This window comes from Aulonocara sp. 'chitande type north' Nkhata Bay, linkage group LG16 (genome assembly GCF_057382095.1).
Source record: "Aulonocara sp. 'chitande type north' Nkhata Bay isolate Kocher_YH1m ecotype deep benthic linkage group LG16, A_spYH_male_GT1.1, whole genome shotgun sequence".
NCBI lineage: Eukaryota > Metazoa > Chordata > Actinopteri > Cichliformes > Cichlidae > Aulonocara > Aulonocara sp. 'chitande type north' Nkhata Bay.
Window position 1 is genome coordinate 12,488,195 of NC_141359.1, and position 24,435 is coordinate 12,512,629.

Here is a 24,435-nt window from a genome sequence, read left to right on the forward strand (position 1 = left end):
CCACAAGATAACAAAGGCTCAACACTGCGCCCAGCGTCCTGGAGCACTTCTGTTGTCTTTTGTACGTGTTTTGAGTTTTTATGTGCTTCTGAGTTTTTACGTGCTTCGGAGTTTGTACGTGTTTTGGAGTTCGTACGTGATTTGACGTTTGTATGTGCTTTGTCTCTTGGGGCCACCATAAATATACTTTTATTTATTCACTCCACATAAAATGTAATAAATAAATCATATAATACAAAAATCAACTATTCACATTTCAACTTTTAACTATTTAAATTTTCAGCTTTTTCCTTTTACAAATTTAAAGTGAAAAGAACACAAAACACTGCAAACCACAACACAATTAAATATAAATTATAATATGAAAACAAACAGAAGATGCACATTCTCTGTCATATGGACCTGCATGAATAAACTTTCTGAATCCTTTATCATCTGCAACCGAAAATAGTTGTGGATGATTACTATACCTTTCTAATGTGACGTTGTTGTCCCTGGATCGCTGTCTCTCTCTCTCTCTCTCTCGCTCCTGCTCTGTTCCTGTGCTACTGAGTGTAACTACCGCCCCCCCCCCCCCCGCCCAACGTAAAGCACAAGGCTCGTGTGCTGAGTGAAGCGGAAAAAAGTGCGAGAGAGAGAGGCTGAGAGAAAGAAAAAAAAAAAAACCCCACGTGACGGCTCGCGATAAGGAGCCGGCTCGCATCGTTCACGTCAAAGAGTCGGCTCTAAGAGCCATTTCGTTCGCGAACGACCCATCACTATTGCGCTGGGCAGAGGGGGAGGGGCAGTAGTTACACTCAGTAGCACAGGAACAGAGCAGGAGCGAGAGAGAGACAGCGATCCAGGGACAACAACGTCACATTAGAAAGGTATAGTAATCATCCACAACTATTTTCAGTTGCAGATGATAAAGGATTCACAAAGTTTATTCATGCAGGTCCATATGACAGAGAACATGCATGTTCTTTTTGTTTTCATATTATAATTTATATTTAATTGTGTTGTGGTTTGCAGTGTTTTGTGTTGTTTCACTTTAAATCTGTGTAAAAGGAGAAAGCTGAAAATTTAAATAGTTACAAGTTGAAATGTGAATTGTGGATTTTTGTATTATATGATTTATTTATTACATTTTATGTGGAGTGAATAAATAAAAGTATATTTATGGTGGCCCCTACAGACAAAGCACGTACAAACTTCAAAACACGTACAAACCCTGAAGCACGTAAAAACTCCAAAACACATAACACGTACAATCTCCAAAATACGTAAAAATTCAGAAGCCCATAAAAACGCAAAACACGTACAAAAGACAACAGAAGTGCTCCAGGATGATAGGGGCAGTGTTGAACTTTTGTTACCTATTGGCTACAGAAGCCAGCCAGTACCAACGACCATATTTGGTGTGTGGTAATAATGGGTAAATGAACTTTTTTTTAAAAATTATTTGACTATATATGAATGCTTGTGTATAAATACACAAACAATACACATATGCTTTCAATTGTGTAATTTAAGTGATCTAGGTAGCTCTGTTTTGGAAGTTCAGTTCATGCTAGAAATGTGTTTTGGAGTTTGTACGTGTTTTGTCTCTGGGGACCACCACATATTTATATATAAACATATATAAATTAAACTACTTTTTTTTCTTACATTAGTAATTCCTTTTGTGCATAATCTTATATTATTGTTAATAATAAATTAATTAAAGCAACAAAACAGCCTGAAGAGCCGGTTCGGAGCTGAAAGAGCCGGCTCTTTTTAGTGAGCCGAACGAAAGAGCCAGTTCTCTAAAAAGAGCTGGAAATCCCATCACTACTCTCTGCCAAAATCTGAGAAGTAGAAGGCACTAGATGGTTCTCTTGTCCCTCAAAGACAAGGGTCATGTTTGCTGCACCTGGAGAAGAACAGTACAAGCAAAATAAAAAAGCTATAGCTTTATCTATTGACGTAAGTAGTTGTCAAACATGATGCAAATACTTCAATGGTATCTTTTATTTTATTTCTGGAGTAAATTTTTCGAGGGATTATTTTAAAAACTCATCTCACATTAATTAAGAAAAGGATATAGAAACATACCGCTATGGATGTTTAAGCCATGTTGCAACTTTAGCATTGCCATGCTGAAAAAATGTCTCTGGACCCCAGTGCCAACAGCTGTGTCACCTATTTTAAAATTGGGAAAAGGAAAAAAAACAACAACAACACAAGTAAAGTTACAAACTACTTTACAGCACCCTTTAATGGAAAATTCTCATTTACCAAGTTGGAATGTTAAACCGCCTTTAAAGAAACTAACTGACTCTATGCTTCACCATAAGCATTACCTTGTAAAGAACAACGAAAAGGTCCTGCCCAATCAATCTGTGGTCTTTTGTAGAAAGAAGTGATCTCTCGGCTCTGGGATGTTTGATCTTGTCAAATGTCAATGATAGCTGTGATTTTGGGGTTCTCCTCCTTTTCCTTTAAGAGATGCCTCTTAAACAAAACTGATCTTGGGGATCACTGGCCTTTTTCCACTGTTCTACTAAAAGATAAAGTACATTGTATGCAAAAATAACATTTTGTACTGTAAACCCAGTAAGCCAAAAAATTAAGACCCAGCACACTTTCTGGTAAGCATGTCAATATGGAATTTTAAATATACTCTGACATTTGGTATGAAAAGTAAATTCATAAAATTCATAAAAAAAGGGGCTATGAATAAGATAGGAAATAAATATGAAAAATTAAAGTTAAGAATGAAATAACTGTATAACACAAATTAGAATAAAGGGTAAATTTAACTGGGAAAGAATAAGATAAAATATATAATTTAAAGTTGAAAATAAAATAACTGTACAACAAAATACACAATACACAGTATAGAACTATATAAGAATGTATGAAGAAATATGAATAAATAAATATATGCACGCACACACACACAATAACAGCAGCTGTATAAGTATTAACTGGAAATGAAGAATATAGTGACCAGTGTTGTGTAATCCACATTATGTCTTGTGCAGTGCAAATATGCTTAAAGTGATTTAAGTGATAACAATGTCCAGTGTGTGTGTAAGAACTATATGTGTGGGTCAGTACTGTGTGGTGGTGTGATTGAGAGACCGTATCGCCTGCGGGAAGAAGCTCCTCCTCAGTCTCTCTGTGTTGGTCTTCAGGGAGCGGAATCGCTTTCCTGACCTCAACAGAGAGAACAGTCTGTTGTTGGGATGGCTGAGGTCCTTCACGATCTTCCTGGCCTTGGTCCAGCACCGCCTGCTGTAGATTGAGTGCAGGTCAGGGAGCTCGGAGCGGATGGTGCGCTCAGCTGACCGCACAACCCTCTGTAGAGCTCGTCTGTCCTGCATGGTGCTGTTCCCGAACCAGGTTAAGATGTTTCCCGTCAGGATGCTCTCTATGGTGCAAGAGTAAAAGTTCCTGAGCACCTTGGAGGGCAGTTGGAAGTCTCTCAAGCGTCTGAGGTGGTAGAGACGCTGACGGGCCTTTTTCACCACGGAGTTGATGTGACAGGACCATGACATGAACTGCGAGGTATTTGAAGCTGTACACTCTCTCCACTGGGCACTCGTTGATGACAGGGGTCTGGTAGTTCCTCTCCTGCTTAGTGCTGAAGTCCACTATCAGCTCCTTTGTCTTACTGACGTTTAGAAGGAGGTTGTTCCTCTGGCACCAGTTCTCCAGATTCCTAATCTCCTTCAGGTAGGCCGTCTCGTTGTTATCAGAGATCAGGCCCACCACGACGGTGTCGTCAGCAAACTTGATGATGGTGGTGGAGCTGGTAGTGGCCACGCAGTCATGTGTACAGAGAGTACAGCAGGGGGCTCAGAACACATCCCTGGGGGGCTCCAGTGCTGAGAGTGGTGGAGGCTGAGACATGTCCGCCCATTCTTACTGCCTGTGGTCTGCCAGTTAGGAAGTTGGAGATCCACTGACACATAGATGAGCTGAGTCCCAGATGCTCCAGCTTGGTGGTGAGTTTGGAGGGAATTATGGTATTAAATGCAGAGCTGTAGCCTATGAAGAGCATTTTAACATAATTCCCCCTTCTAGTGTCCAAGTGAGTGAGTGATGTGTGGAGGAGATGAGAGATGGCATCGTCTGTGGAAAGATTTGGACGGTAAGCAAACTGTAGTGGGTCCAGTGTGTCTGGTAGTGAAGAAATGATGAAGTCTCTGACCAGGCGTTCAAAGCACTTCATCACTACTGAGGTGAGGGCTACAGGGCAATAGTCATTGAGAGAAGCAGGGTGGGGTTTCTTCGGGACAGGAACAATGATGGACTCTTTGAAGCATGTGGGGATCACCGACTGAGATAAAGAGATGTTAAATATCTCAGTGAACACAGGAGCTAGCTGGTATGCGCAGTCTCTTAGGATACGACCTGGGATGCCGTCTGGTCCTGCTGTTTTCCTGGTGTTCACTCTCTTGAAGGCTCTCCTAACTTCATGCTCGGAGATGACGAGCACGTTTCCGGTGCTGGCAGTATCTTCCTGTCTGCAGCCGTTAGCGCCGCTAGCACTAGCATTGTTGGAGTCCTTAGCTGCAGCTTCGAAGTGAGCATAGAAAGTGTTCAGCTCGTCTGCCAGAGTCACGGCCGCGTTCGTCATACCGGTCGTTGGTGCTTTATAGTCCGTTATTGTCCTTAGTCCCCGCCATAGGCTCCTAGAGTCACTCTGTTGGAGTTGTGACTCTAGTTTCCTCCCGTAGCGCTGCTTCGCCTCTTTCACCGCCCTCCGCACGTTATATGACGCGGCTTTGTATGGGTCCATGTCCCCCGTCGTGAGTCCCGTGTTGTAGGCAGCGGTGCGGGATCTCAGAGCGTCGCGGATGGTTTTATCCACCCACGGCTTCTGGTTGGGAAACGTTGTGATAGTCTTTGTCTCCACGGTATCATCCGCTAGTTTCCCGATGAATCCCACAACCGCTTCCGTAAACACGTTGACATCATCATCGGAGCTGTTTCTGAACATGCCCCAGTCTGCGTCATCGAGTGCGTCCTTTAACGCGGCCACCGATTGATCAGTCCAGCGCGCGATCTTCCTCTGAACCGGAACTTCCTGTTTTAGCCTTTGTTTGTATTTTGGCATGAAGAAGATGGCGGCGTGATCAGATTTGCCATACGGAGGGCGGGATTGTGCCTTGTAGCCGTCCTTGACCGTAGTGTAGCAGTGGTCCAGTGTCCTTTCACCATCCTTATTGTTGGCTGGGATGTCAGTGTTCATCTCAGCAGCAAAATTGAGAAGTGTGTCTCTGACTTCATGTGCTGTGTGATGAAGGTCATCCACTTCACTTTAACCAAAGTGGTGCAAAAGAAAAAAAAAAGATCAGTGTTTAAACATATATACACTGATCTATCTATCTATCTATCTATCTGGATGGATGGATGGATGGATGGATGGATGGATGCAGGAATACTGTCAATAAAAGACAAGGTCACCTAAATAATGCACTCTAAAGAAGCAAAAGTATATTGTCAAAATGCCAGGATGAACACTGATACCATGTGGTCAACATGATCATAGAAGATGAACAGGTTAGGTAAGGATGAGCCCCTGTTATGACATGATGCAAAGACAGAAGCAAGAGCATCTATAATTGTGCTACACATAGTATTTGTTTAGTGTTGTCCAACTAAAATGAACTTACCAATCACCACATGTACTGGCATGCAAGACCAAGTCATCTGGAGGATAACGATTTCCACAAACAGGTAGTGATGTGCGGATCGATCCTGAAATATCAATTCCTCCGATACCAGTCATTTATGTTCTAGAATCGATTCTCACATTAAAATATCGATATTTTTAGTAATTTAGGGTTAATTTGTAGTTTATGATTAACAGCAACACAGTGGAAAGAAAATATAACATTCGGATTGTCTACATTCAAAGGAACTACTTCCTCTTCCGCCTTTCATAGTCATGTGCGAAATACGGCTGTATAAATGTCTCGCAGCCCCTTGGCACGCGCACTCACAACAATAGCTGAGCGTAATTGTGCAGACGTATTTTACCTCCACAATAGTGATGGGATTTCCGGCTCTTTTTACAGATCCGGCTCTTTCGGTTCGGCTCACTAAAAAGAGCCGGCTCTTTCGGCTCCGAACCGGCTCTTCAGGTTGTTTTGTTGCTTTAATTAATTTATTATTAACAATAATATAAAATTATGCACAAAAGGAATTACTAACGTAAAAAAAGTGGTTTTATTTATATATGTTTATATATAAATATATGCGGTGGCCCCTAGAGACAAAACACGTACAAACTCCAAAACACATTTCTAGCATGAACTGAACTTCCAAAGCAGAGCTACTAGATCACTTAAATTACACAATTGAAAGCATGTGTGTATTGTTTGTGTATTTATACACAGGCACTCATATATATTCAAATAATTTAAAAAAAAGTTCATTTACCTGTTACTACCACACACCAAATCCGGTCGTTGGTACTTGCTGGCTTGTGTAGCCACAAGATAACAAAGGCTCAACACTGCGCCCAGCATCCTGGAGCACTTCTGTTGTCTTTTGTACGTGTTTTGAGTTTTTATGTGCTTCTGAGTTTTTATATGCTTCTGAGTTTTTACGTGCTTCGGAGTTTGTACGTGTTTTTACGTGTTTTGGAGTTTTTACGTGTTTTGGAGTTTGTACATGCTTCAGAGTTCGTACGTGATTTGAAGTTTGTATGTGCTTTGTCTCTAGGGGCCACCGTAAATATACTTTTATTTATTCACTCCACATAAAATGTAATAAATAAATCACATAATACAAAAATCAACTATTCACATTTCAAGTTTTAACTATTTAAATTTTCAGCTTTTTTCTTTTACAAATTTAAAGTGAAAACAACACAAAACACTGCAAACCACAACACAATTAAATATAAATTATAATATGAAAACAAAAAGAACATGCATATTCTCTGTCATATGGGCCTGCATGAATAAACTTTCTGAATCCTTTATCATCTGCAACCGAAAATAGTTGTGGATGATTACTATACCTTTCTAATGTTGTTGTCCCTACCTCTCTTTCTCTCTCTCTGGCTCTGTTCCTGTGCTGAGTGTAACTACCGCCCCTCCCCCCCTCTGCCCAGCGTAAAGCACAAGGCTCGCTTGCAGAGTGCAGCGGAAAAAAAGTGCGAGAGAGAGGCTGAGAGAAAGGAAAAAAAACCAAACACAAAAAAAACACGTGACGGCTCGCGATAAGGAGCCGGCTCGCGTCGTTCACGTCAAAGAACCGGCTCTAAGAGCCATTTCGTTCGCGAACGACCCATCACTACTCCACAAACAGCTGAGACATGGTTTGCGATACATGTGGCAAAAAAGTGCTCCAAGAGTGAGGTGTTGTGGCTATACTTTCCCAACCTTGAGACCTCAGAATTAGGGAGACATTCAAAAGGGCTGTTGGGGGGGTGATAAATACATTTTACAGTGTTTATTTATCGGATAAAATACGTTAAATGTCACCGTTATTATTAGCTGGTCCGGAAACAGCGGGGGGGGGTCCAAATTCAGAGGCTGCTTCCACCTGAGGACCCGCCCTTCGGGGTCTAAAGAAAGCCGTGTAGTACGGCATGAGTTCCCTCGGTGGAGTGAAACTCAGCCGTCTGCTCCTTGCTATCTAAAATATAACCTGGCGCTGGCGTAAACTCTCGACCATCTCACACTTTCTTTAATTAGTTTTCTGTTTGATGTTTATTCAGCTGTGTGAAAACCCCGGAGGAACCCACCCGAGGGATTAATAAAGTTTAATTTAATCTAATCTAATAACTTTAATCTCAGCCAAACCGATTTACTCACGAACAAATAAAACACTGAAAAAGCCAAACAATAACATTTTTAAGTTATCAAAGTGACTTATATATCATGTTTAACTCCGAGTAGCGAAAGGCCGCAGGGGTTTGAAAACGATGTGTCGATCGGCTCAGATATTTGAAATTTACACAGCTACATTCTCACCTGAAAACATGTTAAAAGTTGGGGTTTTTTTTGCGACCCAGAAAGAGAAATAAGAGTAATATTAAAACTAAGTAGCTGCCGCCATTGTTGGAAACTGGAGTTGGCTCGGCCGCTCTATGAATTCTGCAATATGGTTTTTCAATTTTGTTGTCCAGGTGGAAATTCGGGAGAATGGTGGCTCCGGGATTCTCCCGGAAAAATCGGGAGGGTTGGCATGTATGGTTGTGGCAACATCACTAACCTTGTCAAACACCTCAGAGTAAATCATATCACAGAATATGAGGCGTGTCTGTTGAGAGGAACTGAAGAGGAGGAGAGGGACAGGTGCTGCTAGGGCGAGACAGACGTCTCTCATGGAGTCCTTTAATGCTGCAGGCAGGCAACGTGTTCAAATAGCACACAACTTCAGGTTTTTTTTTTTTTATTTCTATATGATGAACTCTGCATTATTAAGTGATAAGAACAAGTAATCTGATGTCCTGTAATCATTATGACGCTATAATTTGAGATACAATAAATAAAATACGTTTTTTTGTATAAAGTATCGGTATCGGATCAGTATCGTCGATACCACCCTGAATATTACTTGGTATCGGATCGGAAAGGAAATCAGTGGTATCGCACATCACTACAAACAGGACAAGAAGGCTGAAGAGGATATTGCAATTAAAAAGTGTATTAATTTTAGTCCTAGCAAAGATGAACAGTCCAAATCTAGCACAGAATGCCACAGGTAATTAGGAAATAATGAAACAGTTGAACAAAGATCCGCTTGGAATTTTGTATTGTCCATATTACAATGTTAAATATATCTGGGAACTCACCCTCCAATTGGACTTCATTCTGATGTGCCTGGTCAGTCATGCTTTCACACGCAGCTTCCTGGTAAAGGAATATAATGTTACATTACACATTTATGGTAGGTACATGCTGCTCACGATTTGTCATTTAGAGCAAACTAGGGGATCAACGTCCCTCATGGGGACACTCCAATAGGGCATAAAGTTTTGGACTCTCCACCAATTGCTCTAAAGAAACGAAGAAGCTTCTCAGATGAGAGGTGGCATATTTTCAAGGAAACTTATAGAAGTCCAGATGTTTTCTTTGAAAACTCTTTAGACTACAATGACTGGGATGATTGAGAAACTTCACAGACATTTAGAGCAAAAATTACGACTGATTTCAGCACATACATTGACGCATGTATGGAAATTCACCCAAAGTGGTCTTGGGTAAAGCATAATATTCTGTCCTTGCATTTTGAAAGTAGTAAAAAGAATACAACTTAAAGACTGCAGGAGCCAAAGACTGCTCCTGTTGAAAATATATTTATATGTTATTGAACATCTGCATCTTCATTTAAACAATACCATATGGTTTCCGGATATATCCCTATTCCCTTACTAACCTAATATTAAAATAGTTAACAGTATAACTAATAGTCACAAGTGAGAGTTTAAAAGAACACTAAGGAAGCTCGTTAGGCCATAGTTACAGAGGTAGAAGAAAATTTAAATCAAATACTTTATACACGCACATATTTGTGCTGTCAGTGGTAATCTCCTTAAAATGACGTTAACCGATTTTCCGTTAGCAAGTTAGCGCAGGGTAACACATTAGCGCGGTTTGCTCCTTAATGCGTTAGCAGCTACTGAAAGTTAAGCTAGGTCACCTAACTTTCAGTAGCTGCTGAAAGTTGTTGTATACTGTAATTACTGTAGTATTACTGTAACACAAACTCAGGGGGTGACCAGGGACCAGTGCTAAGGTCAAGTCAGAGCATTTCAGTTCCAACTAGAAAAATTTGCATTTCCTGCGAAAATGCTGTGTGGATGCCTTAACGCTGAAGATGTCTGCTGAAAAAAGTTGAAAAAAAACAAACAAAAAAATGTTGCCCTGAGGAGGATTCGAACCTGGCCCTTCTGGTACTCAAGGCAGGTACTCATCTCACTGCGCCAAACTCTTTCTCACAAAGAAGAGGTGGAGAGACTGACAATTGTGCTGAAATGAGCAGAAGAGGCTGAGAATTGTGCTGATAAGAGGTGAAAAGGCTGCAAATTTTGTAGAAACGAGGTGAAAATTCTGCTGAAAAGAGTTGAATGAGCAGAATTTCTGCTAAAAAGAGTTGAATGAGCAGAATTCTGCTGAAAAGGTTTTTGCTGAAAAAGCTGGTATTTGTGCTGAAAAGTGGTGAAAAAACTGAAAAATGTTCTGAAAGGGGGTGAAAAAGCTTAAATTTGTGTCGAAAAGAGTTAAAAAAAGTTTAAGTGTTAACTGAAAGAAATGTTGCCATGAGCGGGATTTGAACCCGGGCCTCTCAGTCCGAGAACGGATGCTCATCTCACTGAGCTAAAACACAGCTCAACCCAGCAAGGAAAATCAGTGAGGCCACTGATAATATGCAAAAAAGGGCAAAAAATATTGAAAAGAAAAATCAATATCTCAAAAAGTATATAAGTTATGAGCACCAAAAGTCATAGATGGAATTAGCAGAAAGAGCAGAATTTTTTAAGATTTGAACTGAGAAAATCGGCTGAAAATTGAGGGAGTAGTTAAGCGCCGAAAAACGTAGGAAGCAACTTGAAGATGAAGAAAAGATAAAGAACTAGAAAAATTTGCATTTCCTGTGAAAATGCTGTGTGGATGCCTTAATGCTGAAGATGTCTGCTGAAAAAGTGTAAAAAAAAAAAAAAAAAAAAACATTGCGGTGAGCAAGATTCGAACCTGGCCCTTCTGGTCTCAAGGCAGCTACTCATCTCACTGAGCCAAACTCATTCGCACAAAGAAGAGGTGGAGAGACTGAGAATTCTGCTGAAATAAGCAGAAGCTGCTGAGAATTGTGCTGATAAGAGGTGAAAAGGCTGAAAATGTTTCAGAAGAGGTGAAAAAGCAGATTTTGGGCAGAAAAGAGGTGAAAATTCTGCTGAAGAGAGTTCAATGCGCAGAATTTCTGCTGAAAAGTTTTTTTTCCTGAAAACAGCAGAAAAAAACTGAAAATTTTGCTGAAAAGAGGTGAATGAGCAGAATTCTGCTGAAAAGAGCAGAAGCTGCTGAGAATTATGCTGATAAGAGGTGAAATGTTTGAAGATTTGGCAGAAAAGCAGAACATTGCGCTGAAAAGAGGTGAATGAGAAGAATTTCTGCTGAAAAGAGTTAAAAAAGTTTAACTGTTAACTGAAAGAAATGTTGCCATGAGCGGGATTTTAACCCGGGCCTCCCAGTCTGAGAACGGATCTCATCTCACTGAGCTAAAACACACCTCAACCCAGCAAGGAAAATCAGTAGTAGTATTCAAACCTGCACCAACAGATATCACAACAATCACAGCAGCTGCTAATCTCACTGAGCCAAAGCAGTTTTTGTCCCAACAAGAGATATGATGAGAGAAAAAATATGCAGGGGGGGCGAAGAAGCTGAATTGTTGTGAAAAGAGGTGAAGAAGCAGAACTGTATGCTAGAAATAGTGCTGATAAGTGGTAAAAACACTGAACTTTCAGCTGAAAAGAGGCAGAACAACCTGGTTTTGCTCAATTTCACCAATTAGAGGTACTGCTTCTGTCTGCTTCATAAGGATGTGTTTAACTGGCACCCTTAAAATGTGTAGTGAAATGTTTACTCTTAGTTGTATTCACCCTTTTCCTCACTCTCCCTCACCTCACCAGACTGACCTTGTTTCCTCATTTATTTTCTCGCCTCTGCAGTCTGTGCTTTCATTGAACACACCTGGCACACATTATATATGAACTGCACTCACCTCCAGCTCCTTCATCTCAGTCCCATTGCAGTTGAGGTGAGTTTGATTTGGTTCTTCTTAGTTGAGTTCCTCTTGGGACTTTCGTACACTTTTTGGCACTTAACTACTTCCACAATTTTCAGCCGATTTTCTGCTAATGTGTGCTATGTCTTTTGGTATTTTTCACTATTATACTTTTTAAAATATTAAGCTTAATTTGTCTCATTGAAATGAATGGGAAACTTCTGCAATTCTGCTAAAATTTTCTTGTATTTGAAACTTAACTACTTCCTCATATTTTCACCTAGAACAACCATTCAAACTTTAAAATCTTCTCAAATTATTGGGCTATTCAGGTATAAATCAGCTTTTTCAAATCTTTTACCGTTTTACTTTTATGCCTCTTAAAGTTTTGAGTTGCAAAATTGTGATTTTTCACAAAATACATGCGTTGTTAGGGTTGCTATGCTCTTGGCAACCAGTGTGCCACTGAAGCTTTTGCAGTCTTCTCTTCATGTCCGAACAACTGTTTGCTACTTGCTCAATTTCCACTCAACTTCCACAAATTATACATCAAAACGTAGGTATTTTTGCTGGCTTTCAGAAAATGTCACTATCATTGTTGTGGGATTTATAGAACTTTGGCAAATCTCCTCAGACCAACACAAGGTCTCAAAACTCTGCATAGAAAGTCAATGGAGAGCTTGTTCAAAATCATCGCTGAATTTCTGTAATGAGAGGCATATTCAAATCGTCATATCTCCTTAACGAAGCAAAGTTAAGACATGAGGCTTGTCCCGGTATATCTTCAGACACTCGTGATGCTCACAATTCAAGAATTTCTTTCTCACCTATTACTGTTCTGAAATGAGTTACTTTTTTGAGGGTAGGAAATTCATCCTTTGCTAAGATTTCAAACTCTGGAAATGAACCACTTTTTTCTCTCGTCATAACTTTTTGTTGGATTTCCACAGAGACCTGAAAATTTTCATGACTGTTCACCAAAGCCTGCTGTCTCTTACGGTGAAAGAATGATATCAATACTCCAAACAGATTTAGAGTTAAAAAGCGTTGTTTGGGGGCAAGTCAAGGCAGTTTTTGCTTCGCTCTACTCAGTTATGGTGCATTAGAAGTCAAATATCTTTAATAATTCATATTTTAATGATAAATTTTCAACACTGGAAGATTCCCCCATCTCTTCTGAACAAAACGGTGTAAGAATGACCGCTCTAGCCCCTACGGTTAGGAAATTATAGTCATTTGTTTGAGGGGAGTCCTCACTATGAGAAATAGACTGCAAAAATCCTGTGTCTCTCTGTCTCTGTGCTGCATGCACCTGTTTTGGCGGGAAAAAGTACACAGCCTCTCTGATTGGTGGATTCAAATTCAGCAGCTCTCAGGCTGCTTGACTGAACTAAAGTTGCTTTTCTCTTCCTGTGTGTGTGTGTGTGTGTGTGTGTGAGAGAGAGACAGACAGAGAGAGAGAGAGAGCGAGCCTTTTTATGGGATGATCTTATTGTAAGATTTAAATTCAATATACAGTGGGGCAAAAAAGTATTTAGTCAGCCACCGATTGTGCAAGTTCCCCCACCTAAAATGATGACAGAGGTCAGTAATTTGCACCAGAGGTACACTTCAACTGTGAGAGACAGAATGTGAAAAAAAAATCCATGAATCCACATGGTAGGATTTGTAAAGAATTTATTCGTAAATCAGGGTGGAAAATAAGTATTTGGTCAATAACAAAAATACAACTCAATACTTTGTTATTGCCAACAAAGGTTATGTTACAGAGGTCAAACGTTTACTATAGGTCTTTACCAGGTTTGCACACACAGTAGCTGGTATTTTGGCCCATTCCTCCATGCAGATCTTCTCGAGAGCAGTGATGTTTTGGGGCTGTCGCCGAGCAACACGGACTTTCAACTCCCGCCACAGATTATGGGCTGGTGCTTTAGATGCGTCCTTCATCCATCACAGCTGAGTACAATTGCATTATCAACATGTCATGAAGTTCTCCAGAAGCCTGGTAATAAACTAATCATTTGATTCAGGTGTGTTGGCCCAGGGTCATATCTGAAAGCTGCAGGACACTGGCCTTAGAGGCCTGCAGTAGCTAGGGATGGGTATTGATAAGATTTTAACGATTCCGATTCCATTTTCGATTCTGTTTAACGATTCGATTCTTTATCGATTCTCTTATCGATTCTTTTTTTTTTTTTTTTAAAAAGGAGAACACTAAGGTCGATTAGCTCAGAGCTTTGTTTTATATCTTCTCTTTGAACAAGATAGAAATTTAGGAGTAACATGGCCTTACAAACCCAACAGTGAGATCTTGAGAGATCCAGCCTACGGCTCTTCAATGGGGTGTCACAGGGTCCCCAGGAAAAAAAAATTGTAAATGTAAAATAATAAAATAAATATTCTTGTGAGACATATCACATATTGACGGGGTCGGGTTATGTTAAAAAGTATAAATTGTTATACTTTGTTCATTGGTTCAAAGGTACCCCACACTTCTTTTTTTGTTTGCTTGTTTGTTCTGGTGTATTTTTCATTTGAACTGTTACTCTGCCAGAGTACTCATATTTACAAGATGGCATTGGTGTATCAGGAAAACTATTTTGTACGTATGTTCCTTGAAGGGGATTGAAGTCGTTCTTTTTTCCACCGCAGCGAAGGGCTAGGAGTAGGAGAGGAGCTGCTGTATGTTTTTGTTATCGAATCGATCTGATTGTGAAATAAAGCATATGCAGTGAGAAAGCAACTCCAGGAGTCATCCCTGCCTTAAAGCTGCAACATTCTTCTGTAGCAATAACAAAGTATAACATAAATTGTTCTGTGGCAATTACACAAGAATATCCAGTAATGTCCCTGCCTACAATTAAACACATTCACTTACCAAAAATCGGGGGCATCTGCTGTGGCAAATGGGTGCAAGCCTTTGACCACAAACTTAGACACTGCTCGGTGACATTAGTCTATCCTGGCCTGAAAGGAGACGCTACCGGTAGACTGCAGCGAGAACTGCCAGCGAGCGCCAGCCAGACTCTGTCTGTCTCTCTCATCATGGTCACCTACATGTACAGTAATGGCAGGTCTTGTAATAAGGCAGATTGCGCTAACATAATATGCACTGTTAGTTGATTATTTACCTGCCGCATTAACGGGAGAGGACGTGCAAACGTTAGCGCTGCTGCTGGGTTGAGAGTCACGAGTCCGGAGCGGAATTAAAAACGCGTGTCATCGCGTGTTTTGTGAGCAAATGCTTTTGCATATTCGTAGTGTTTCCTCCCTTAAATGAAATATCTACTTTGCAAGTTGCCCTGTTGTCATCGGTTCTCATAAAGTATAATCAAACTTTTGAGCGTTTGAGCCGCTTAGGCGCCATGTTTCCTGCCAGGTAAATGACGCTCCGCAACGTGGTGACGTCATTCGGGGCGACTGGAATCGATAAGGGAATCGTTTGCAAAAATGGCAAACGATTCCAAGGAATTGAAACAGTGGGAACCGGTTCTCAACAAGAACCGGTTTTCGATACCCATCCCTAGCAGTAGCCCACACCTGGTGTAAGAGGTGAAGAGGTTTGTCTGGGGAAAATACAGAGACTGCATGAATGCAAAATGTTTTATTGTAATATCAGAAGTGTATCTAGCAGATATGTATAAATTTGTGTGTAAATATATTGTTTTTTTCTTTCAGAATGGCCTTGATGCAACTCATCAATACTCGTCCGGAGACCCCTTATTTCCGGCCACCAGCGTTACATGTCTGTGTGCTTAAAGTTAGTGAACAGGCAAGGGTGACTAAATGGGACATAAATGAGGGAGTGGCAAAAGCTGTCACTACAAAGCGTAACAAGGTGGCAGCCCTCTCTGATGGGAAGATTGTTGTTAAGGTGACGTTGTATGAGGCTTTTGTATCAAAAGTGCAGTAAGGCTTTTCCTATATAATAAAAGGGCACGAGCTAAGAGGGACAGCTCCCCCCTATAGCATTTATATTAGTGCCTCCACACAATTTTTCAAGTCCTCTGCCCAGTGTGTGTCCGAAGAGCTTTTTTCCAAAGCAGAGGATCTTTTGCATCCCCCGGCTCCTTTGATGCAGCTGAAGATGAGCTCCATAAATGCCTATTTAGGCATCTACACAATTATTACCAAAACGCCATCTCATCTATTTGAACACATGCAACACTAGGGCTAATGTTGAGAGCCCTTTTTAAGCTAGCTTTTGGCACCGTGAAAAAGTTAGTCTAGTAACCGAACATGATATTCAAAAATATATTGTGTCCAAATTCATGGGCTGCATTCTCCTGAGGCCGCATTTGTAGACCGATTACGTCACAGCGACGCGCCGAAGGCTGTCCAAATTCGTAGACCCCTCCGAATGCAGCCGACAAATGCGTGCTCCTTTTTCCGAATTTGAAGGATGGGTCGGGTGTGTCCTTCGTGGCCCACCATATCCCAGAATTCATAGCGCGGCCCAGCCAAGCTCCAGTTTCCGGCTAATGGCGGCCGCTACTAAGTTTTAAAATTACTCTTATTAATCTTTCTGGGTCACAAAATAAACTTTTAACATATTTTCAGGCGAGAAAGTAGCTGTGTAAACATCAAATATCTGCTCGGTTTATCAAGATATCGCATCTTTGCTAAAGTGCTTCGACGTTTTCGGAGACGTCTGCTACCCACCAGCTCGATAGCTAGCCGGGAGCTCGAGGGTTACTGATGCGGCCGAGAATGGCCCAACTCCCGGCACATCATTTTCAGATCACCGCGGACTTTCGCTGCTCGGGTTAAACGTTGTCAGCCGGTGATCAGCTGTGATCAGCTGATCACGGGGCCGGGGTTAAAAGAGAGACGCCACCCACCTGTTCGCCGCTCAGACATCATTCTCTTCGTGTCAGGAGTTCCGAAACTCTGCCGACGTCAGTCTCCGCCTGATTCAGCAACCGTGAGTGATTATCCCTTCAATCCTTTTTCTCTTCCCGGCTCCGCTCGCTCTCTGTCGGTAACGACCGTTCCGAAGCCACGCTTCGTGCACTGATCGTTACTAGAATAACTGCGTGCCTGCTCCAAACCCACCGCTAGCCTTCGCCGCGCTTGGGTCTAGCCAGCACGCCACACGGGCACGCCGAATTACTGTGTGTAACCCGCCCAGCCGTGACAAACGTAATATATAAGTCACTTAGACAACCTAAAAATGTTATTGTTGGGCTTTTTTCAGTGTTTTGTTTGTTCGTGAGTAAATCGGTTTGGCTGAGATTAAAGTTATTAGATTAGATAAAATAAAACTTTATTAATCCCCCGGGTGGGTTCCTCCTTGGTTTTTACACAGCTGACTAAACGTCAAACAGAAAACTGATTAAACAGAAGTGTGAGATGGCCGAGAGTTTACTCCAGTGTCCTGTTATATTTTAGACAGCAAGGAGCAGACGGCTGAGTTTATTAAACTCCACCGAGACAGCGGTGACGCTAATCAGAAGGCTAGACCGTCCAATTTCACGGCCGTTTACTTCCGGCCTACCCGATCTTCTGAGGACCCGGCCCACGTAGACCGCGAAGGCCGGGTCCTCAGGAGGATGCAGCTCATGAATTTGGACACGACCTATGTCTGGACAATTAGCTTGTTCCAGTAAACCATAAATTAAAGCTTACCTGCGCCGCAGAAGCGCCACCGCTGTCCTCCATCTTCTAACTGTGTTACCCTTCCAGGACCTGAAGGTCCGTAAAGCACCCCCCTCTTTACTTGAAAAAAAAAGGCACTTGAAAAGTAACACAAAATTACCTGCCTTTGCAGAAAAACACAAAAACTTTTCAGAAGTACTTTAGGTTTTGTGTGACACAAAAACAAAACCTTGTTTACTCTTTCCCTCCCACTCTTCTAGACTTGTGATTTGTGACATATCTACACAGTTAGCATGTTTTTGACAGCGTTTGACTTCAATTTCATGTGGACAGTTTTTATTTTATTTTTTTTAAACTGCTCGTGTGGATGGGATTTTTTTTTTTTTTTTTTTTTTAACAAAAAACCAAAAATCTCAGTTTTCAGAAATACCCGTGTACGTTTGAATGTAGCCTTAGGGTATGCAGAAATCCAGTGTATTTGTTTGGTTTCATTTTTTTCCGTCCCTTCAGAGACAAAAGATCTGTTAGGTTATTTTGTAGAAGTTCCTGAATAATAAATGACTTGAATTGTGTATTCTGATACAGATTGTGACAGCAGGGATTGTCGTGTGTTTAAAAAGCGGACCAAAAGTGCAGACATGGAAGAAAACACACTATAACAAAAAGCGAGCCTTTATTTTGGCTGAATACCATGAACAGAAAACGAGGGAAAATTTAAACTAAAACCTATCCTGGGATAAACTAAGGTTAACTATGAAAACTGTGACAAGAAACATGAATCTGGACTGGAGCAGAAAACCTGGAGAAACATGAAGCAAGACAAACAGACAACCCAACACTGAACAGAGGAGACAGAGGACTTAAATACACAGGAGGGTAACAAGGGAAGTGGAAACACCTGGGGAGACACAGCTGCCACAAACGATCATAATGCCACAGGGAAAAAAATAAAACATGGCAACAGGAAACATGGAGAGATACAGACATGACAAGACCAGGTTGACAATTAGAACATGGAACACGGGGAGAGACTAACGCACAGGCATACTGAAAGTAAAACGCTGAGGACAAAATGGACTACATAGAGGACAGGAAAAGACTCATAAATCAGGAGACATAGATGAACAAAAACTAGACTCAACATTTTGTTTTCTCTCTTAGAAAAACCCAACACCCCTGGCCATCAGAAATAATGCTCTGGAATGATTGTAGATACTGTTGTAGTTATTTTAAACCTCAAATCCCTGTACAGGAGAATCCAGTTCAAAGTTAAAATATCTTTGTTTATTTACATAACTGGCCAATAACTCCTGTGAACTTTGGTGTGGGTCAGCCTCTTCAGAACTCCGTCAACAATCTTGTTTACTGCAGCCAGGTCAATGTCTTTCTTCTGCAATATATCAGATGCAGTAGCATTCATTTGGAAGTTGGGACAGGTGATCTCCAGACACAGGATGAATTCAAAATTGATGCTTTTGAGAAGGATCATTGCATCACCTGCTGAAGAGTCTGGGGGGATCTTGCTGTAGTATTTCCCTCAGAAACTGCATGACAACTGGGAGGATCTTCCTCATTGTGTTGAGGAAAGTTTCTCTGCAGTCCACCTAGTATCTAACAGCTCCAGTGGGTGCTGCTCATGGTACAACTTCTCCTGCATTTTAAATACAGTGTTGTTTAGATGAGTTGGCCACAAAAGTGAAAAGCTTTTCATTACGTTGAAAAAGCTGACAAAACACGTTTGACTCTCTACCAAAACCAGATTAAGGCAATTTGCCTGACAGTGGACATATAAGGCCTTTGGATTTTTTTTTTTTGTATTCTTAACTTAAGTAAAGCACCAGCTCATGTTTGCAGTTCTTGCAATTTCCAGTTGTTGACTCCAAATTACCTAAAGGAAGCGGTTACTACTTTCCATGTTGTGCACGTCTGACAACAAAGGAAACCTGCTCGGTCTGCGATACATCTGTGGTTTCATCCATCAACATAGAAAAGATTTCACACTCTTGGATGACACATAGAATAGAATAGAATTCAACTTTATTCTCATTGCACATGCACAGGTACAGGGCAACGAAATGCAGTTTGCATCCATCCAGAAGTGCTTTAGTGATATAGATATATTACAATATATATTAGCAATAGTATAGATATGAAAGTATATTACAGAAATGGGTCTATTATGGTATGTTATAATGTACACGGTATGAAGTATGCTGTGAATATTCTATAACTATAAGTATGCGTGGCTTTGGCCACATCTTACTGATGTGGCCAAAGCTTTGATTATGCTGTTTTGGCTTCTGTTTGAGAGGAGTGAGAGGTCTTTTTCCAGGTCCCTGTCTCTCTTTTATGGCATGAAATTTAATCACACTGTCATACTTACTGAACAATTCAACTCGATTTTTGGCTCATCATGTCCCCTGAAAGGCGTACCCTGTCTTGCAAGGTAGAGAGTGATGGCTATGAAACAAGACAACATTTCTCTGTTTCTCTCTCTCTCTTTGTCTTTTGCAGCTTGTGACACTTGGTCAGCTACTTTAAAAGCTGCCTTCAAGGTTGTTGTTTTTTAATGAGTTCCACCTTACCATACCACACATGTGAGAATCTGAGGCACTATGCTCTTTAATCTTTTCTAAAGCCCTTCTCCACCGATTTAACCCGTTTCCCGGGTTTTGTGACTTGTTTACTTTTTGTAATTTAAGAAAAGATGGCAGCTGAAACAAAACATATCATCAGCACTTGGAGAATACTCTAGCCATGGATTATTCTAATACCATTTCTTTTAAAATTATCATCCCTCTTCATTCTTTGGATATGATGACAGTACTGGTTGGCAGGGTCCAATATTATCACACATTTGAATAAAGGCCTCATCATACTGTGTGTGGAATTGCATGACATGGGCAGGATAATCAATTTGTGAACCTTGTGTAAGTTTTTTTTTTTAGGCATCCTAAATAATCAATTCCTGCTCAAATTTCTGGGCTCCCAACCCATTAAACATTAGCTGCCTCCCCCGCTTGGCCATCTGAATCTTTTTTATCAAGCCATTTTGCCTTCTTCAGTGATGCACATTACTTTAGATTAGAACTTCTATTTCTGTTATTTAGACTTCTGTTTATCATACCTACTCAATTCTTACATGGTATGTCATATTCTGTGTCTTTATTATTCTTCTGTGTTCAGTGCACTAAATATTTAGCACCGTCATCGGGTTTTGGGGGTACTAGAAATGGTAATAGTTAGCAGGAGAATGTATATTTTGTGTTGACTTCATTGCAAGAGTTGCTATCTAGGGCCCATGCCATGGACTCTCAGGTTACAGCTGTCTCACTGCAGATCTCAGTGACTCTAACAACAACAAAAATCGGCATTATAAGAGCCAGGACATATTGTGTTTTTGCCCGTATTACTATGTTTCCATTTTAGGTTACAGATTTAGAATTTAGAATAAAATGGGGAATTTCTGTTTATCTGAAAGGTCTGTAAGTAACATTACAGCTTGGTATTTGCTACTGCTGTTGTTTCAAATAGTGAATATTGTATTTTCAGCAGTGTTATCAAAAGGTATCACTATTTTCTTGAAACACCTGATCGCCAAACACCACAGGTTATTCAAAGGTTTATTTCCACACAAGAAGCTGCTACCAAGCATCATTTCATGATGCATTATCCTACATGTATACTTAAAACAGGACCACTTTTGCATAGCTGGTGCATACACAATGAAGCAAAATACAGCTTCTTTAAAAAAAAACAATTGAAAAGTTGCATAATTGGCAAGGTTGATGCTTACATTAGCTTCTGCTAAAGTAATGTCATTAGACTACTCACAGACAGCATTAAGGTATATATCACTAAACTAAGTTTAGCATTGCTCAATAGCTGCTTTGGGTAGTATAATTGACCAGAGTAGTGTGTTTTTAGCAAATCCAGTGCACCAATGTTTTATCCAAAAAAGGTCGGTGAGCACATGTGTTTTACTCCAAACTGAGTCATGAAAATGGACTTTTTTTACCTGATGTTCTGTTAGTAATATGTGTGTTTTATCGAGGATTGACGTTTGTGGATGTTTCACCAGTTCAGTTTGAAAGCACGTGTGGTTTACTCTGAATTGAGTCACATACACGACTGTTTTCGCATGATCTTTGGTTAGGAGCATGTGTGTTTAATGGAGTGAATCTTGTATGTGTACTGCTGTTAGTTTAGCAAGCACGTGTGTTTTACTCGAATTGAAAAGCATACATGGTTGCAGCCTGCACAAGTGTGCAGTTTTAGATGTTTCTTAAGCCCTATGTGTTTTGTGTGTGCCTGTGTTTTGTTCAATTTTGTAAGTATTTGTAGTAAATCTAATTATTTAAAAATATCCCTTTCATATCATGAAGGATGCAAGCTGTGCAGGTGAAGTGCAGAGAACAACAGAAGTACATGAATTTTGAGGGCCAGCTGACCTACAGATCATGCGTTGAGTAAAAAACGTCAACATTTCCTGTGTATTTCATAGTGTGAAACACGCAGTCTGCTATACCAACCGTTTAGGTTTATTTTGCTCAATTTATTTAATTTCACTTTCTTTGCCTTGTTCTGGTGTTTATTTCAAATGTATAATGCAATTTTATTATGTTCACAGTTGCCAAGAAGTTCAACATCCCAAACATATGGCTTCTCAGAATCAGAATCAGAAAGGGTTTTATTGCCAAATGTTGAGCAGGTTTACAACGTTAGGAAATTGCTGTGGTGCTTCAGTGCAAACATACTGTCATAAAAATATAAAAATAAGAATTAAAAGTGCTAAGTAGATAGATATATACATGACATATACATGAGTGCAGGTGGTGATCAGTGCCAAACATGGAATGATGCAGTGAACACAGCGTAGGGTCATGTGTTAGTGGTGGGAACAGTCATACGGTTATTGTTCATGTGTCCAACAGCAGAGGGGAAGAAACTGTTCTTATGGCGAGAGGTTCTGGTGCGAATGGACCGGAGCCTCCTGCCTGAGGGGAGCAGGTCAAACAGTCTGTGTCCAGGGTGCGAAGGGTCAGCTGAGATCCGAGCTGCACGCCCCAGTGTCCTGGAGGTGTATAGGTCCTGCAGAGATGGGAGTCTGCAGCCAATCACCTTCTCAGCAGAGCGCACAACACGCTGCAGTCTCTGTTTGTCTCTGATAGTGGCTCCAGCGTACCACACGGTGATGGAGGAGGTGAGGATGGACTCGATGATTGCAGTGTAGAATTGCATCATCGTCCGTGTTGGCAGGTTGAATTTCTTCAGCTGCCTCAGGAAGTACATCCTCTGCTGGGCTTTCTTGATGACGGAGGTGATGGTGGGCTCCCACTTCAGGTCCTGGGTGATGGTGGTACCCAGGAAGCGGAATGAGTCCACAGAGGTGATGGGGGTGTCAGTCAGGATGATGGGGGGGAGTGGGGCTGTGTGCTTCCTGAAGTCCACAATAATCTCCACTGTCTTCTGGGCATTCAGCACCAGGTTGTTGTGGCTGCACCAGGACACCAGACGTTCAACCTCCCTCCTGTAGGCAGACTCATCCCCGTCCGAGATGAGTCCAATAACGGTGGTGTCATCTGCAAACTTGATTAGCTTGACAGACTGGTGGGTGGAGGTGCAGCAGTTGGTATACAGGGAGAAGAGCAGAGGAGAAAGAACACAGCCCTGAGGGGAGCCGGTGCTGATGGTCCGGGAGTCCGAGACATTCTTTCCCAGCCTCACATGCTGCTTCCTGTCCGTCAGGAAGTCAGTGATCCACCGGCAGATGGGATCAGGCACATTCATCTGGGAAAGCTTGCCTTGGAGATGGTCTGGAAGGACGGTGTTGAAGGCAGAGCTGAAGTCCACAAACAGGATCCTGGCGTAGGTTCCTGGGGAGTCCAGATGCTGCAGGATGAAGTGTAGGGCCATGTTGATTGCGTCATCTACAGACCTGTTGGCTCTGTATGCAAACTGCAGGGGATCCAGGAGGGGGGCCGTGAGGGTCTTGAGATAGGAGAGAACCAGGCGCTCAAATGACTTCATGACCACAGATGTCAGAGCCACGGGTCTGTAGTCATTTAGTCCAGTGATCCTAGGTTTCTTGGGGACAGGGATTATGGTAGAGGACTTGAAGCAGGCAGGCACATGACATGTCTGCAGTGAGGAGTTGAAAATGCCAGAAAACACTGGGGCCAGCTCGTTGCACTGGGGCCAGCTCGTTGGATCTAAGATACTTGATCCAATTGTGAAGGATATGAAAATCCTGGAGGGGATGGAATTACGATTGCCCTGCATAATGACCCAGTACATGGAACTATTGTCCAAGTTACTACTGACAACCTTGGTCTTCACTGTCTGTTTGGTTTTCTAGAGTCATTTAGTGCTAGATATTGTTGCCACTTTTGTCTTGCTGAGAAAGAGGACTTTCAGAAAGTGTTTACAGAGGATTCACCCAAGACACAGCTGGACTGGCCATCGGGCATACCGGGCATTTGCCCGGTGGGCCGCTGGCGACTTTTTGTTTTTATGGGCGATTTTTTTTTTCTTTTTTTTTTTTAGGAAGGGTATATATAATGAAAGGTGTTGGATTGGCCAATTGGTCATGATCGACTCTGGGCTGGACCAATTACAGCCGAGGAGGCCGGATGCACCCTACCCCTTGTTTAGCAATCACGTGATTTTCGCGCATTGCATGCCGGGAACTCGTGGCAAAACAATCGAAGTAGCGCATCAAATGCAAGCATTTGCAGCACCGCAAAACGTTCATTCTCCGGTTCCAATACCTTCTTGTTTTTTCTTTGCTGCACAAAAAAGGAACGTACAAAACAAAAGGAGAACAATGCCGGTCCGTACTAGTGATGGGTCGTTCGCGAACGAAATGGCTCTTAGAGCCGGGTCTTTGATGTGAACGACACGAGCCGGCTCCTTATCGCGAGCCGTCACGTGGTTTTTTTTTTTTCTCTCACCCTCTCTCTCTCTCTCGCACTTTTTTTCTGCTTCACTCAGCAAGCGAGCCTTGTGCTTTACGCTGGGCAGAGGGGGGAGGGGCGGTAATTACACTCAGTAGCACAGGAACAGATCCAGAGGGGGAAAGAGAGCCAGGGACAACAACATCACTTTAGAAAGGTATAG